The sequence below is a fragment of the Numida meleagris genome, chromosome Z, assembly GCF_002078875.1.
Source record: "Numida meleagris isolate 19003 breed g44 Domestic line chromosome Z, NumMel1.0, whole genome shotgun sequence".
Taxonomy (NCBI): domain Eukaryota; kingdom Metazoa; phylum Chordata; class Aves; order Galliformes; family Numididae; genus Numida; species Numida meleagris.
In genome coordinates this window covers 35,141,296-35,158,805 of record NC_034438.1, presented here as the reverse complement: position 1 = coordinate 35,158,805, position 17,510 = coordinate 35,141,296, and the positions used below count along the sequence as shown (strand labels likewise).

The window sequence follows — 17,510 nt, the reverse complement described above, 5'->3', positions numbered from 1 at the left end:
TTTTGAGATCTTTAGGATTTGTCCTGCTTTTTAAAGCTGTGTGAAATCCATTGCTTTGCCAGCTTTTGCAGGCGTTTGGGACTGGAAGAACAGCGGAGAGGGGTGGAGAAGGCATCATCGTCTTGGTAGCCATATACTGTGTGCGGATCGCTCGCTCTGTTGAGGTGACTCCAAAGGCTGTTGTTTGATGGTGTCTGAAGTGGAATCCTGCTTGCTGAAACAGAGAAGTTACCTGCTGTGCTGGTGGTGTGCCTGTTTGCTGTGCTTCACGATGACTGTGTTTCTTCTGCCTCTTATTAGTAGTTGGAGGCATCTGAAGACACACTGCAGCTTCATGGCTTGAAGTTCAGCAGCAACATCCTGGAAGTCTTCAAGTCTGAGCACATTAAACTCTGTGTGTAGAACACTATACGTAAATAGCCATTCTTCTGCATGAATTTTAATTGTGACTGGAAGATGAGCCAGGGAACTGTCAACATTTGTTTTTATTCTCTAAATCTGATAATTGCTGGTGTTGTTGTTGCACTGCAACTCAGATTAGATATTGTTGAGACAATGAGGGGAGGTGCATTTGCAGTTTTATGTTGAATGGACAGGCAACTCGGGTCTAGAGTTGGTGGCTTCTGGGAACCTGCGAGGTTTAAAGTGAAGTTAACATTGTCTTTTTAATGAATACAAAACGTGTAATTAAAGGACAACTGCCTGATGCCTTCAGCTTGTTCTTAAAGAATTCATAGTCTTGTGTGACTTTTGGCTAAATCCACTGAAGCTTGTGCAAAGACAGAGCTGCCGTCCGCATTGAGTGCCAAGTGCTATGAATGTCTGGAAGTTGATAATAGAAAACATTTCTAAACGTCCTTCTACTTTTTTCTTTCTATGTAAAATGACCAAAAAGATTAAAGTGCTGCTTTGTTGTTGGGGAGTAAGAGTAGAAATAATGAATTGATAATCCTCTCTACATGTAGGAGATTACCTTTTCTGTTTAAGGCAGCTCTTAATATATTTCAATAGTAATGATCATGTTGCATGCTTCTGTTTACACTTCCACTAATTGCTCCCAGAAGTGCCCCATAGAGGGGCACGATATGCTGGCATTTTCAGAGTAGTGAACAGGCTGGCAGAGGGTGACATTAGGAAGCCCTGAATAGCTGTTTTGAGCAGTGACATCCAAATCTCTGAGATGGAAATTAGTGAAAGGTATTATCTATGACATTCTTTCTGAGTTTAACTGTAGCTTTCTTAAGTGAGATTTTCTTACTGAATATCCCAGGATTACAAATCCTTGGGAATTTGGAATGGTACGTGAGTAGGAAATAGCATTGGAGGGTCTGATCTGTTTCTAGGGTAACTAGCCAAGCCCCAAACAGGGATTTTCAATTGAATTTAGAAAAAGCAATAATTCTAATGAGGAAAGACAGCTGATTTACATCTTTGTAGCTGTGCTACAATCATATGAGTGACGCAAAGCTATATTCAATTTTGTGAAGTTACTTATATTTAGAATCATCTGTATGTCTATCCTTAGTATTTAATCCGTGTGTTTGTTACTGTCGGAAGGCTTACTATCATTGTGGCTTTGTGGACATCCCTAAAGGATATGCCTATATTTTATTTGGAAGCTATTTTGAAAGCAAGTTTCCACATTTCCTTTTTGGTACTGCTCTCAAACAAAATCTAAGTAACTCTTTCTTCCTGTTGGAAACGGTATACCATACTCTTCTCATACTTGCACTCTTCTAAATTCAAAATGGCTCTGTTAGTGAGTAGCGTTTTAAACTCAATATTTGCATTGATGTAGCTAAGAACAAGATGTAGCCATGGATGGCTTGTGGTTAATTTTGTATTCTAATTTTGTCTTTGTTTGAAAGTGCAGTGTAAGATGTGGAAAATAAGTTCCAGAAGCTGATGAACTCAATAGCAAGGACAGCTTTTTAAAATCTTGTATGCTTGCTTTTAGCTCAGGAAAAACGTCCACCCAGAGAAAGCTGGATAGATTGGAAGAGACTGTTTCCTTGATGGTATTCGTATCTAAGGTTTCAGGTAGCAAAGTGACTTCATTACTGTTCTGCCTCTCTTTTTAATGTAGGTAGTTTTGATTCCAGTCTTGCTGGAAGAATTTGCTGTCAGTGGTTTTTTTTTTTTTTTTTTTTTTTTTTTTAATTTGACCAGAAAGTGTGTATTGTAAACCAACAAACCGAACCCAACAATAACAACAACAAAAAACCAACGCACCCAGACCTCACCAACTTGTCAGCTGGCACTCTGTGCAGCTTTTTTAAGGCAATTTTGGTATTATTATTGGTTTTTTTTTTTTTTCTTTTGTAATGGAAGAGGCACCATTTAGCCTTGTTTTGTATTTTTAATTTCTCCATGGAATGATTAGGTGATTGGGAAACTGCCCATTCAAGGAATTGTCACTTTCAGATCTGCAGTTCTGCGTTTGAGAAATGCTCTTGTGCAATTGCTCCTGCATGTAATGTTTTGCTTACCATCAGTTTATCCCCGTTTATATTGCAAGAAAACAGCAAGGTTCAACAGACACATTGCAAAATTCAGAAAAAATCAGTTCTGGAGCAAAGCCAAGCAGGACCATAATTTATCAAATAAATGTTTGCTGAGTAAGTTGGACTGTGTGCAGTGGGAAAGAGTTACCTTTTTGTTCTTCTACCTTTCTGTAGAATCTCTTATATTAAAACTGTAATCAGTAAGATTGCAATATCTAGATGGAGTGTCTTCCTCTGTATGACTAAGTATTGCCTTTTCACAGCTTTTCTAAGATACTAATCTTAACTTCATTGACATTGTAACTTTCTTCTGCCTAATATTTTGAGTTATTTTCAGCTATGTGTAAACAATATAAAGTGCTGTGGGCAGACTAAGTACAGATTTTAATTCTTTGCTATTTTTATTGTCTTCTCTACTTCCCACATGCTTTTGGTTTATGTGATTGCTAAACAGCAAGAAGGCTTAATTTATTTTCTTTAACAACATCAAATATCAGGACAAAATGGAGAGGAAAGGTTGCTTCTATAGACGTTGACTGCTGTACATCCTGGTGCATTGGAATATATGCAGTTGCTATTAAGGCTTTTTTTGTTACGAGTTTGATGCTAAACTTTGATTTGAATACATAGCTTCTTTGCATTTCAGGGTATTTTAACTTTTTACATTTACTAGCCTGTGTTTTGCTCAATTTCCCTCTGTTCTTTCTCAGTTGTTCAGTTTGTCTCAGAAGTTAATCACTGTTAATTACATTTTGACTGGAGGTACAGGGCTAAACAGGAGTCTTACTTTGTAGGTATAGGTAGCAACCTGCCTTCAGAAGTACACCACCATTTATTACAATTTCCTAGCCCCACAGCTAATTGTATAGCTCAGACATGTCCAGTGGGTGACCCATGGGCTGCATGCAGCCCAGCACAGTCAGCCCTGTGGCTGCTCGCTGCCCGGGGCCATCATGGCGGCAGCTCTCCTGGCTGAGCTGGCCCCGGGGGCACTTATCACTCGGTAACAACCAAACATTGGTGTTCTATTAACGCTGTTTGGGCTGAAATCAGGACAAGGGAAGGGTGCAGTGCAGCGCTAGCTCGAGTGATGGCAAATAATTGTATGCATTGTGATACATTGGCTAAACACAGTCTCGTGAACAGCAAAAAACATGCAGCTGTGCTTTCTGCTTTGATAAAGGGATTTGAGAGCAGGATTCAGGATTGCCAAAAAAATCAATTTTTTTGTATATTTGCCAGTCTGTTTTAAGTTGACATAAACAAATAAGCTGCGTATTTTCAAATTGAATATATTGAGTGGATATCAGACATTCATCTCAATGAAAAGCTTGATCATGTCTCTTCAGTAGACCTTTATAAACCCTCTTTTACCAGAGAAAAATATCCCCTTCTTCACAATTATGAGTTATTCATGTCATCGCTTTTTTTGTCAGTATGTACATTTGTGAACAACTGTTTTCAAGGAGGAAGTACAGGAAGAGTAAAACTTTGTCAAAAATCTCTGGTGAACATCTTGAGAGCTCATAAAGAATTGCAGCCACTGCCATCAAACCAGACTGATTCATTAGTTTCACAGAAACGAGGGTCAAATATCTCACCAGTTCTATGTTTTTGTTGTCCTCTTTTTTTTCTTGTTTGAATAAAAAATACTAAAGATCTAAAAAGTTTTATTACCTCTATACTACATGTTCTATGAGGTCTGCTCCAAAAATAATGCCTCCTATCTTATTATATTGGCTCAAAATATCAGTGGCAGATGATGATGGTATGGTGTACAGGCTGAATCTTCCTACCAGTATTCCATTACATTTTGTTGCCACGGGACAGGTGGCAGCAGAGGGACACTCCTTCAGAATAGCATCTGGCCTTAAAGTGTATATGAAGCAATGATGTGTCACTCAGTTCATCCATGCTGAAAAAATGGCATCCACTGACATTCATTGACGCTTGCTGGTTTTTGGAGACCAAACAGTGGATGTGAGCACAGTGAGGCAGTGGGTGGTGTGTTTCTGTGGTGGTGACAGTGTGTCACCTCTGCTGATGCAGATTTTTATGAGCACAGCATGCAGGCTCTTGTTCATTGCTGGCAAAAACACATAGCTAATGATGGTGAGTATGTTGAAAAATAATGTTTTGTAGCTGAGAATTTGCTCTATCAAAGAATGTTATTGTGCTTTTTGTATCTGTTGTAGTTTGCATGGAAATAAATGGGAGGCAGTACGTTCAGTGCAGCCTATGTATATGCGGCCCAAGAGAATTCCCCACTGGGTGAGCTCAGTGGAGCCCAGGCAAGCCAAAATGTTGGATGTCCATGATCTAGACAGTACATATCATCAATTCACATACTTTGTGTACTTTAACTGCTGATTTGTGTGATTTGTGTATATAAATATTGTGGGGAGGCACTTATAAATGAAACTGTGGCTAACAGTGGGATTACTCATATCTGTCGTTCTGGTTATGCTTTAAATACTGTATCCAATGATACAAAAAAAAAACACTACGTAGACCTTACATTGCTATGACATAGTATTTTCAGAGAATATGAGCTTTGGGAAAAAGTTAAGTAGCTTTTGGAGATGCATGTGTTCTTTGTCAGTACTGAATAGATTACATGGAAAGCAAGTTAAAGAAGTAAAAATCTTTTTTTTCATTTTTTAAGGAATTGTAAAGATTTGCAAAAAAGATTTTATTCATCTGTTGTCTTGTACATTTTTAATTCTGCTTCCAGAGGAAGAATTTTTCATGAACAGTTAATCCTTTAACAATTTATTATTTTGGTTATATTTTTTTATTTTGTACATCTGTTTGTGAGTGAATTTCACTTAATGCTGCCCATTAGATTGATTTTTAACTAGGCCGTGAGATGTATTATGCAAACCACAGAGAAGAATCTTAAGACATTGAAGGATCTAGGCTCTAAATTATGGTGCTGTTGACTGATGTACACCTGAAACGTGTTTTTTACATTTACATTGAATTTGTCTTTAAATTGCACTAACAATTATAGAGATATTCGTATTCTGCATCAAATTTCTACCAGATTTCTCTAAGTGAGCAGCATGTGATCTTACAATGAGTTGTGAACTGTGAATCAGTCAAACAAGCACTTTCTCAGCTGTTGCTACAGTCACACTAGGGGAGGTATTTTTGAGGAAGTTAGTGAAATAAGAGCGAGCACATATCAGTAACTCAGTGCTGAAATAGAAAGCTACATCAGGGCAAATAGGGACTGCAGGATCGTTTCTGCCACAGATCCATGCAGGGTACTGAAAACAGCTGTGGTAAAGAAAAGGCATGCAATCTGTGCTTGAATTGACAGGATATAACTAATCAGCTTCCACTGAAACAGAACAAAATCAGGCTAGATCTTAAGGATGCTTTAGTAATAATAAGGATATTGGAACACTCAAGCCCGACCCGGTGATCATGGATGCCTTTGAAAATCGGTAAATGCTTTGAAAAATTGGAAATGTCACAGGTGATATTGATGCTGACTACCAAACAGGTACCTTGGTATGATTATACTGAAAACCATCTCAATATGCAACTCTGTGATTGTACAGTTTTTGATACGCTGCCGCATAACTGAGGTTTGATTTGGGTTTTTTTTAATCACGGGGCTAGAATACAATGGGGTGGAGGAAGGCTTAAGCACCCTCAAGCTCCCCTTTTTTGTAGCCTAGTATTGTAAAGAATATGAATTTTGTATTATTGTAGTATATTGTACATATATATGTGTATAGTAAAATATATATATGCACAATATAGTACAATATATATATGAATATATATATGTACTATATAGTACAATATATATATATGAATATTGTATTATATATTGTATTATTGTATTTTGTATTAAAAGCCTCCTTTTTTCCTTTGTATCCAAGCAGTGCCCTTGCTGGTTAGTTTCAGCTGAAATTAGAAGAGTTTTAAAAATAAATCAGTTAGTATTTCATGACATTAATGATCAGATAATGAGAAGATGCACTGATTTTTCTCCACTGAGAAACAGATGAGCTGAACTCATTTGTGTATAAATCTGTCAGTAGCCAGTTGACTGTGTGGACTGGTGCATTGGACAGCCATTCTTTGTGTAGCTCTGGACTCATTATAGATTGTTCTTTTTTTTTGTCTGATAATAATTTTAAGTGTTAAAATTAACTTTGTTCTAATAATAGAAGGTTCTTCAGTATATAAACAGTATAAACCCGTAGAAATTAGGGCTTTTCCTGAGTAGTCTGAGTACCAAGGTTGCTTTAATTTAAGAAACAATAACCTCTTTCTGTGCAGAGGGAATGCCTTCATCCTATGCTCATATCTAGTACTATCATATCTATGCTCATATTTTAGTACTATAACTCTTGACTTATTCCATTATTTTTTCATATGTACTGATTAAATTTCAGCTGTAATCTGTAGCAGGCACCATCAGAACCATGCATGTGTTTGGGAGAAAATGAATTACCTGTCAGAATTGTAATTGATGATTTCCAATACATAGTTCAGATGCTGAAATCTTACAGCATGTAGCCAGGAGGCTTCTGAAAAGGGCGCTGTGTACAGTGCATGATTTTAAGTGAGGGCTGTAAACGCAGGGTAGTGGCTGTTTGTTTGCTAGTGCTTTAAACCTGTTAGTTTGTATTTTGTTCTAATGCTGGTTAGAATTTGTGATGCATCTGAGCATCCTGATAACACAGGTAGTCAGGGTAGTGTGAAAGAGGTCTGGCTTTCTTGCTGAATCTACCTGAAAAGGTAGATTTGAAATTCCAGAAAACTCAGATTGGCTAAGCCTCCCTCTTTCACAATCTGAAGCCTCCATGCTTGTTTGTATGTGTGGAGTATTTTCACCTGATGCGGATACTGTGTTGCTGGTGGTCTGACAAGAATCTTTGTTTTGTGGCAAAACATGGGTTGTTTTCTCTAAGACTGTCTCTGCTCTTTGTTTTTACTTACAGTGATTTTACTATGAGGAAAATGTCCAAGATAGTTCCCAAAGGAAATGAAGAAAATTGGAGGAGGTCCATTTGGTGCAAAATACTGTCATATCCCTAAGTAACTGAGAATAGAGATATAATTTGGTTCATGTCACAAATAGAACAGTACGTCTAAGAAAACATAAATGGAAATTGCTTATGCAGTAGGAAGAGTGAACTGCATTATACTGGGTACTATTTTGCATGTATAATCTGAAAATCCATTCTGCTCAGATTCTTATCTTTTGTCACTGTACAGTTACAGAAGGCCTCAGTATAAATGGATGGGCAGCATAATTAGTTTATCTAAGCATTTTTCAGTGTTGAGTTGCAGTCCAAATTGTACCATGACACATTCTGTTGACCAGTATGGTCTAAAGTTTCTAGAACTTTCAGAGGGAACAGTATAGTTAGTGTAGTATAATATAGTACACTTAAATTTATGAGAGTGTTTCCAACTGGAAATAAGTTTCTTGCACAGTACAAAAACAAGACAATAATAAAACAAGACGGATAAGTAAAATAAAAACAAATAGAGTAAATGAATTTTGAAAATAAGTAACCATTAATTATTCTGTACAGTAGTTTTCCATGTTTTTCTTGTTTGTTTGTTTGTTTTGTTTTGGGTAGGTAGCAATTACACGAAAGTAATTTATACTATAAGTATTCCAGAAACCAGGTTTTATTCTGGAAGGGTTTTCAAGATCATTTGTGGTCATCTTTGAAAGACTGCAGATGTGGGGAAGGTTGTCCTCAGTTTGTAAAAGGCAAGTGTTGCACCCATCTTTGGAAGAAAAGTACAATTCTGAGAACTAGTCTGATTTGCCTAATTTTTATCCCTGGAAAAATCTTGGAGGCCTGTTGGAATGCATTTCTGAGTATGTGATAGAGAAGGCAGTGTAACTAGTAGCAGGCAGCGAGGACTGACCAAGGCTACCCACCTGATTATTTTAGGTGATAAAATGACCATGGAAGAGCAGTGGATGTCAATTATCTTGACTTGAGCAATGATTTGACACTGTCTTCAACAATATTCTTTTATCCAGTTTGGACATTATCTTGTGGGAAGTAGGGAAGTGGTTGGGCACTGGAACAGGCTCTCCAGGGCAGTGATCATGGCACTAAGATGCTGGAGTTTAAGTGTTTGTACAGTACTCTCAGACATAGGGTTTGATTTTTGAGGTGGTCTTGTGTGGGGAATTGGATGTGATGATTCTTATGAGTCCCTTACAATCTGGGATATTCTGTGATTCTATTACAGCCAGGAAAGTAAAAAAAAAAAAAAAATATATATATATATATATATATATGGTTGCTGGTTGGGCTTAGAGTTTGTTTTGCGTGGAGTCCGAAATCCTAAGAGGTATTACAGAGGTGTGTTATGGCACCTGTTGTGTTCAGCATCTTTCTCAGTGATTCACAGAGGAGGACAAAAAGCTCATCAGTTTTGCGGATTACATTATACTGGGGAGACTAGTCAGTCTGCTGCTATTCAGAGGCAGGAGTAGCTGAACAGGGACCTGATGAAATTTAAAAAGAGCAGAGGCTGAGACGTGCCCCTGTCAGAGTCTGGACTGGGCAGAAGGGACCTGGGAGCAGCTCTGCAGGGATTATTAATCGCCCAGTGATGGTTTGCTGAGTTGACCTTGGCTGGATGCTGCACACACACAGAGCTGCTATTGCAGCCCCTCCCCAGCAGGATGAGGAAGAAAATAAAAAAGCTTACAGGTTCTGAAAAGGAACGGGGAAATTACTTACTAGTTATTGTCACAGTTAAAGCAGACCTTGCTTGGGGAGAATGTTTAACTTCTTTTGCCAGTTAAAAAGAGAGTAGAATGGTGAGAAACAAAGACAAAGCTAAAACACTTTCCCTTCAGCTGCTTTTTCTCGGGGTCAGCTTTGTGCCTTAATTCCTGAGTCTTTTAATTTCTCTCCCACGGGCAGCACAAGTGGGATGGGCAACTGGGGTGCACTGCCAGTTCATAACACTTCATCCCTACTGCTCTGTCCTCCTCCTCCTCCTCTGCATGAGCCGGGTATCCCTCATCTGGGATACAGTCCATCAGGAGCAGACTGGATGCTCTGCAGGCCGATTCATGCCAGCAGCGTGCTCCTCCGGGTGCTCTCCATGGGCTGTACTTCCTTTAGGCCTCAACCACTGCTGCACTGTGGGCTCCTCCATGGCTGGACATGGAGATCATAGAATCATAGAATGGCCTGGGTTGAAAAGGACCTCAAAGATCATCTAGTTTCAACACCCCTGCTGAGTGCAGGGTTGCCAACCACTAGACCAGGCTGCCCAGAGCCACATCCAGCCTGGCCTTGAATGCCTCCAGGGACGGGACATCGACAGCCTCCTTGGGCAACCTGTTCTAGTGTGTCACCACCCTCTGAGTGAAAAAATTCCTCCCAGTATCTAACCTGAATGTCCTCTGTCTCAGTTTAAAACTATTCCCCCTTGTCCTGTTGGTATCCACCCTCATAAACAATCATTCCCCCTCCTGTTTATACGCTCCCTTCAGGTATTGGAAGGCCACAATGAGGTCTCCCCAGAGCCTTCTCTTCGCTAAGCTAAACAAGCCCAGTTCCCTCAACCTTTCTCTGTAGGAGAGGTGTTCCAACCCCCTGATCATCTTGGTGGCCCTCCTCTGGACTCGTTCCAAGAGCTCTGTGTCTTGTGCTGGGGGCCCCAGGCCTGGACGTAGTGCTCCAGATGGGGCCTCCCAGGAGCTGAGTAGAGGGGGACAATCACCTCCCTCTCCCTGCTGGCCACTCCTCTTTTAATGCAGCCCAGAACATAGTTGGCCCTCCGGGCTGCCAGCGCACACTGCTGGCTCATGTCCAGCTTCTCATCCACCAATACCCCCAAGTCCCTCTCCGCAGGGCTGCTTTCAAGTACTTCTTCCCCCAGGTTGTATAAATACCTGGGATTGCCCTGGCCCAAGTGCAGCACTCTGCACTTGGCCTTGTTGAACCTCATTACGTTCTCGTGGGCCCACTTGTCCAGCCTGTCCAGGTCCCTCTGGATGGCTTCTCTTCCTTCCAGTGTATCGACAGTATCGCTCAGCTTGGTGTCGTCTGCAAATGTGCTGAGGGTGCACTTCATTCCATCGTCTATGTCATTGATAAAGATGTTGAAGAGCACCGGTCCCAGGACTGAGCCTTGGGGGACACCACTCGTAACCGGCCTCCACCCTGACATAGAACCATTGATCACAACCCTTTGGCTGCGACCAGCCAACCAGTTCTTAACTCACCGAACAGTCCATCCTTCAAATCCATACCTCTCCAATTTGGAGAGAAGGATGTGATGAGGGACCCTGTCAAAGGCTTTGGAGAAGTCCAAGTAGATGACATCTGTTGCCCTCCTCCCATCCACCAATGCCATCACTCTATCATAGAAGGTCACCAGATTGGTCAGGCAAGATCTGCCCTTGGTGAAGCCATGCTGGCTGTCTCGGATTACCTCTTTATCTAGTAAAATCTGAAAAAAGGGAAAAAAAACATCTGCTCTGCGTGGTGCCCATGGGCTGCAGGGAGACAGCCTGCTCCTCCATGGGCCTCTCCTGGGCTGCAGGGAACATCCTTTCAAAACAAGGAGATGGGAAAACTTGGTGAGAAATACCCTGCTACAGTTTCTTTTTCTGTTCTCACACGAAGTTCCTGATGTCTTGGGTAATCCCTTACATAAATCTTGGTGCTTTCAAAACAGCTGAGCTTGACACTTTTTTTGTTCCTTCCACCAGAACCTCAAGTTTGAGAGCTGTTGCAAAACCAACTTATTTCCTGACTAGAGTTAAGCCTCATCATCCTTTTACAAACATCAGGCTTCAGTTTAAAAATGTTTATTCTTCTTTTTTTTAATTCAAATTCTCTCTCTCTTTTTCTTTTTTTAAATAAAATTTCTCTCTTCTGGACTCTTCTAGGAGATGTGAAAGCTTGCCCTGATTATCCTTGTGAATTGCTTCAGTACCTATTCCAATTTCTGACCTGTTAATTGTTTTTGACTGTGAGATTGCAGCTGAGATCTGAATGAGAACTCATGTTTTTCGTTGTGAATTTGTTTGGTGTGGTGCTTAAATTCTGATTTTGATTCCTGGGAATTCTGAAGGGAGGCAGTTCTGGGGTCCACAGGCAGAGTGAGACTGTTGTATTGAATACATGTGATTCTTTCTTTTTGAATAAAATGTGAAGAAGCTGTCCAAAGAAGGGAGTGCCCCCTCAGCCTCTGAAGATGTGTTTACATTAGTTAAAACTGATGCCTTGTTTTCAAGCACATCTTAGAAATATTTTGTAATACAGAAAAAACAAGCAGTCTAAATAATGAAATCAACACAATTTGATATTTTATTGATCTAAATGATGTCTTTACCTTGGTTACCATGGTCTTAGAGGTCCAAGTTATTCTCACTTTTAATTAATTGTTTTTTATTAATTGTTTAATTAATTTGTTTTCCTCTTCTCTTTGCACTCAGTGACATTACCTGAAGTTTAAGCTGTGTTCTTCAGGATTGTTTTTTTCTTTCAACACTGAACAAGTACATAAAATTCTATAGCAGAATGGCTAAACAATGTTTACAGTAAAATCTTTCTGAAGTTTGAGGCAAGGAGGAGAAAGAGAAACACACGTTGTTTTTCACAGTGCTACATTTACACTGCTCCATGTTAAAAGTATTTCAGACTAAAATCCTGGTATTGAAGTATCCAGTCATCCCAGGAAACACTGGAAATGTGTATTGTCAAGTTGTACTTAAATTGAACCAAAATTACTCAGGGTTTGTTTTTGGTAACGTGTATTCATTTGCCTTGTGTAGAGCTAAGTGCTGTGCAGGTTCATAACATACTGGAGTCTGGAATCAGTGGGAGGATTGGAGGAACAGATCCTTCTGTGGGTTCTCCGGTCCTTTTAACTTTGCTTATCTTGTAGCACGGACTTAGAAGCCCACCTGCGGGAATGCTGTAATTGGAGTTGGAGTTTGTCAGACTAAGGTTACTTCGTCACTCAAGTGGTTTTGGGTGTAGCCTTTGAGAAGTGTGACTGAAAAGCCTTGGCCTTATAAGCTTTCTCCATATAGCATAGTTGTCTGTCCACAACGCCATTCTGTAAGCTTTCCTTATTCAGCCTACTAGTGTGCCTGCAACTTTTGATCCTAACTAGTTAAAATATAAGCTGTTTTCCATATCTCCATATGCATTCAGGTCTGGGGATATCTGCTAGGAAAGCAAGTATGCAGATGACAACCTGCTGTTCGCATCTTGTGTAGATACATCAGTGAATACAGGTGACAAAGCTTGCCTTATGAAAAGGCAGTCCATCTTTGAAGAAGAAAATTTAGTTCAAGTTTGTATGCTGCCTGTTATGATTCCACTGAAGTGGATTACCTAGCTGAGAAGGTAGGATTGATATCTGTGATTACTGCTTGGAAAGAAAGATCTGATCCTTTTTTCCAGGAACAAACTCTTTTAAGCTTGCCTCCCCTACTGTACTAGGAATTAGAGAATAAATTGCTTTAAGCAGGTGACATTAATCCCTCGTAAAATTCAACAAATTTGATTTGGACCATTATTTTTATGCTAGTGTTTGTGTCTGTGAGATTACAGGTTTTACATTTCTTTACATTTCTTGATAGGTTGAATGGTGTCATTGTTAATACAAAACTTATCTTCAGAAGGTTTTTCAGCCTCCTGTCTGTCCTTGTCACCCCACTGTTGAGTTGAGTATGGTTAGTAAAAAGCCATTATTGAATCCTTCCAAAGAAGAATTTTGTATTTTTTTGCCATTGTCTGAAGTGGCTATTTAAAGGAAAAATTTCAGGAATTTTAAGTATTTTGGAGGAGGTAAGAAGGCTTGTGGCCACGCTTACAGCTCATGCTGAAGGCACTGACAGTTTTTCCTGTGAACTAGTTTCAAGATTAGATAGACAACATACGTGGATTAAGAGGATCAGTCTGTGACTTAGCCTGTGAAGAGAATCTGGGTCTGCCCTGCGGTAGTGCTGTGAAAATGTTGAATTGCTCCCTGCCTTTAAATGCATTTCCCATAGTATGTAAACACATTTACAAGGGATCATCTGACCTCTTCATGATGCCCACTTGCTTCGGTGAGTCTACAGCAAGCAGGACTGCCTAAGTAATCTTGGCCCCCGTAAACTGAGAAATTTTATAGTTTTCCTGAAAAAATATAACATCAATTCCAAAGAAAAAGACATAGCACTTCAGCTTGCTGCCATCTACTTTGTACTTGGAAGACTTTCAATTGTGTATCTTGAAGAGTAACTCAACACACTGTAATGTCTCTTTGCTGTGTTATAAGCACACCTGATTTTAAGTGCTGTTCGTTTTGATTTAAAGGAAATAAAATAATATATTCTTCAACTCCTGCATCTCCATAAAGGTGTGCAGAGAGTTTGGTGGTATATTTTACAGTTAGATTTGCAGTCCTTATTTATAGTTACTTAAATCTGTCTGCTGCCGTAAGCCTGTTTTAACTTGCAATGAAAAATGTGTATCGTATATAATTAATATGCTTGAGATATATTTGATTTAAGTACTGTTGTTGCACGTGCTTAAGTACAAAGTACACATTTATCATAAATTCTCCTAGATGATTATCTTCAAAATATGTGTTTCAGAGTGACGCTCTGTATTTATGAACTGCTTGTTTAAGTAGACCAGCCTTGTTTTAGGCTTTAATTTTGTCCCTGCTATAAAAATAAAATAGGTGTAAGAGAGAGGCTGTGACTGTTCCCTGTGCTTATAGATGTATTTTCATATTTTTTTTTTCTTCCTCTCCACTGTATTTCACATTACCAGTGCTGTGTCTAACATTTTAGGATTAGCTGATAGAAATTTTTCTTATCTCTATTCACTGCAAATATTCACTGATAGTTTTCAGTGCAGTCTAAAAACGTTTTTGTGCCATGCTGTTTGCTTGTTACAGGCCAAGAAACGAGAGATTTTATATCACTTGCCCCCTGTCAAGAAGGGATTAGATAGAAAAGAAGAATTTCTGGCTGCTGTGTTATTGGAGAATCTCCTTCTGTCTCAATACAAAAATAATCAAAATGTTAAAAACTTCTAGGAGTGGCACAGTTTACTATAGAAATTGTTTAAGCATTGCAGCTATCTAGTGCTTTGTTAGGTTTGGTGGAGAAGATTTGACTTTTACAGTATTTCTTCAAGAACACTTTTCAAGTGATGATTGACAGAAATACTTGTAAATACTACTTTTTATTTAATAATATTTTAACCTGTAGGTACATTAGTCAAAGTGATTTTAATTTAGCTTGGTAGGATTACTGTGCATTGCTTGCATATTGGTTTTGTTAGAGCAGTGAGTGTTTTGTGTCTAGTGTAATACTATTCTGTTTGAGCAAAATATATCATGCCAGACCCCACAGATCAACGGAACTGAGGCAGATGCTGCTGCTGGTGACTCATCTCTGTTGTTTTTTGTCATGCCTGCACACAGGAGTTGAGGCTTGTTGGAGAGAACCTCAGTGCTTGTTGCACAAAGATAGTATAGTTTGGGTTCCTGTACTCCTCTGGGCTTGTGGAGATGAACCTTTCATCAGCTGATGACAACTCCTCCTTGGAGTGTTTGGATTTGGTTAACTTTGTTCAATTACTAGCTATAATGATTCTGCTTCAGCCTCAGCTCTCTGTGTTTTCAGCTCATTGTGGTCAGGTTCTTACTGTATGTGCTGGTGCTCTACATGCCAGAGCACCAGAGTAATGTGTTGTCACACCTCTGCTCTGGGCTACCATGGTTCATTACTAGGGCCTTAGCTATTATGAAACCTTGTGCTCCGATTTCACATCTCACAACTTCCTATATGTACAATCCATTTCTTACTTAAGTCTTTCTGTTTCACAGAATCACAGAATCTTAGGAGTAGAAAGGGACCTCTGCAAGTCATTAACTTGGAATTAATTGAGGATCTTCATGAAAGATCTAGAATCTCTTGATTTTCCTGCCTTAAAGAAGCCTAGAAATGTTTTAATAAGCAAGAAAAGCTTCCTGCTGTAGAATTGTGTATCACTGATGTGGAATTATAGAGTTAGCTATGAACTTAATTAATTCCTGTAGGAATTAATTATAACATATCAGCTTTGATTACATATTTTTGTAGCCTTTCTTTAGTTCTTCAGATAAAGAGAAGAGAGATTCCATAGCCTCCAAAATTAATCAGATCTAGGGCTCCATTGTCCTTTTAAGTTACGAGTGTATATGTACTTTTTTTGTTTTGTTGACTTTTGTTTTTTTTCCCTAAGACCTGATCTCAGTGTTTTCAGTATTTTTAGTTGTCTTCTTAAGATGTTTTTTTCTTTTTTGTCTTTTTTCTTCTTTTTTCACAGGGGACCAAAAAAGTCATTTTCTTCAGTCTTTCTCGGAGGCCTTGTATTCCAGGTATCTTGTAATTATTTGTACTTATCTGGCACCTCTCCCAGAACTTTTATTTTCATCTTGTCATTCACAGAATCCTGCTTTTCTTACAAGCTTGTACTTCATTGTTTTGTGATTGTGATGCAGTTATCTATCACGTCGCATTTTTCAATGCTAATTGCTCCGTATTTAGTAATTTCTGAAGCAACAAAGTATCGTATTCTTCAAGAATTAGAATACTTCAGTTGTAACGGACATGTGAAGATCATCAAGTCCAACTGCAGTAACTGGGTCTTGCATAGCTTTCTCACCCAATGCCTGAGTTAATGACTTCATGTATTTTATGAGCTGTCTTTTGAGTAGCTGAGGTATTTTGTTAGGAAAAACAAATCTTGTCTGTATTTGTCTCTGAAGTTGAAAATCTGATTCATCTGTAGTATTTTCTTTGTTGCCTTCTTCTTTTTCCTTTGTTGTCTTCTTGTCTTCCATCTTCAGTATTTTATATTTTCTTGAATTTCAGAATAAATGCACTACTCTCAAAATGCAATGTCCTTGCCATAGCTGTCCTTCATGAACATGCTGTTGTCTTCCATGTTACTGCTACAGTTATTTGTCCCATGGAATTTTCGTGATGGGTAATGAGACACACAGCAGAACTCTCTACTAGTTTTTCTGTTTGGGCATTTTATGAGAACATCTCCAGTGTTCAAGGAACTGTCTTTTGACACTGTTCCTGTTTCTTCTGTAATCCTGTTGCAGTTTCATAGAATCATAGAATGGTTTGGGTTGGAAGGGAGCTTTAAGATCATCTAGTTCCAGCACCCTGCTACAGGCAGGGACACCTCTCGCTAGACCACATTGCTCACAGCCCCATCCAGGCTGGCCTTGAATGCTTCCAAGGAGAGGGTAAGCACAACCTCACTGGGCAACCTGTTCCAGTGTCTCATCTACTTCCTAGATTCAAATTGGAAGTCGAAGTTATAACTGTCATAATGTATAAGTCTTTTCCCATGAATTTCTTCAAAACTACTTTAATTACCTTTTGCTGTTGCTGAGCAATTATTCTGAACAGCTTCTTCACCATCTCTGCATTTTTTTTCCATCCTTCATTTGCCAATCAGGGTGTCTCAGCTGAGAAAAGTAAAACTTTTCTGTCTGTGTAGCCATGCACTCATTTCCAATTATTCATCTGCTCCTACCTGGTTATTTACACCTGACTAGGGGATTGATAGGAAGCCACCTGTGTCAGTGACTGGTTCAGCAGTCTTCTAGAAACTAAACATTTCTGATATGTTGCAGCCCTATCTGGAAATATCATTACTGCCATATGACTAGGCAGCATGGGGTAGAAGGGGCCTCTCTTTAAATTGCGTAGTACTGAAGCTTCCTAAAATGCTTTAGAAAGTCAAGCAGTAACATTCACGTGAGTACTTCCAAAAATGTTTGTAGTCTTCAGCTGTATTTCAGAATGTGGCTGAAGATGAGATTATCCTATGTTCTCAGACTGTGTTCTCCAGATTAATTAGATGGTTGCTGCAGTTTCTCTACCAGTTTAAATTGCGGAGACCTGAGATGTGTTTCAGTAAAGAGATCTTTGCAGACAGGATCATATGCAGTCACATGCAGGAATGTCTATTT

General features: G+C 39.2%; 1 protein-coding gene across 4 annotated transcripts in view; it reads left to right on the top strand.

Moving 5' to 3' along the window:
• APBA1 (amyloid beta precursor protein binding family A member 1) overlaps positions 1-17,510 on the top strand; it is an 88,565-nt gene that overhangs the window by 12,953 nt on the left and 58,102 nt on the right. Inside the window, exon 1 of one of the 4 annotated variants that reach the window (XM_021380713.1) lies at positions 15,862-15,896. The exons of the other annotated variants lie outside the window; for them this stretch is intronic. The gene's annotated coding sequence lies outside the window, so the exon portion shown is untranslated. Of the gene's footprint in view, positions 1-15,861; positions 15,897-17,510 lie in introns of those variants that run through there. 4 annotated transcript variants of the gene reach the window in all.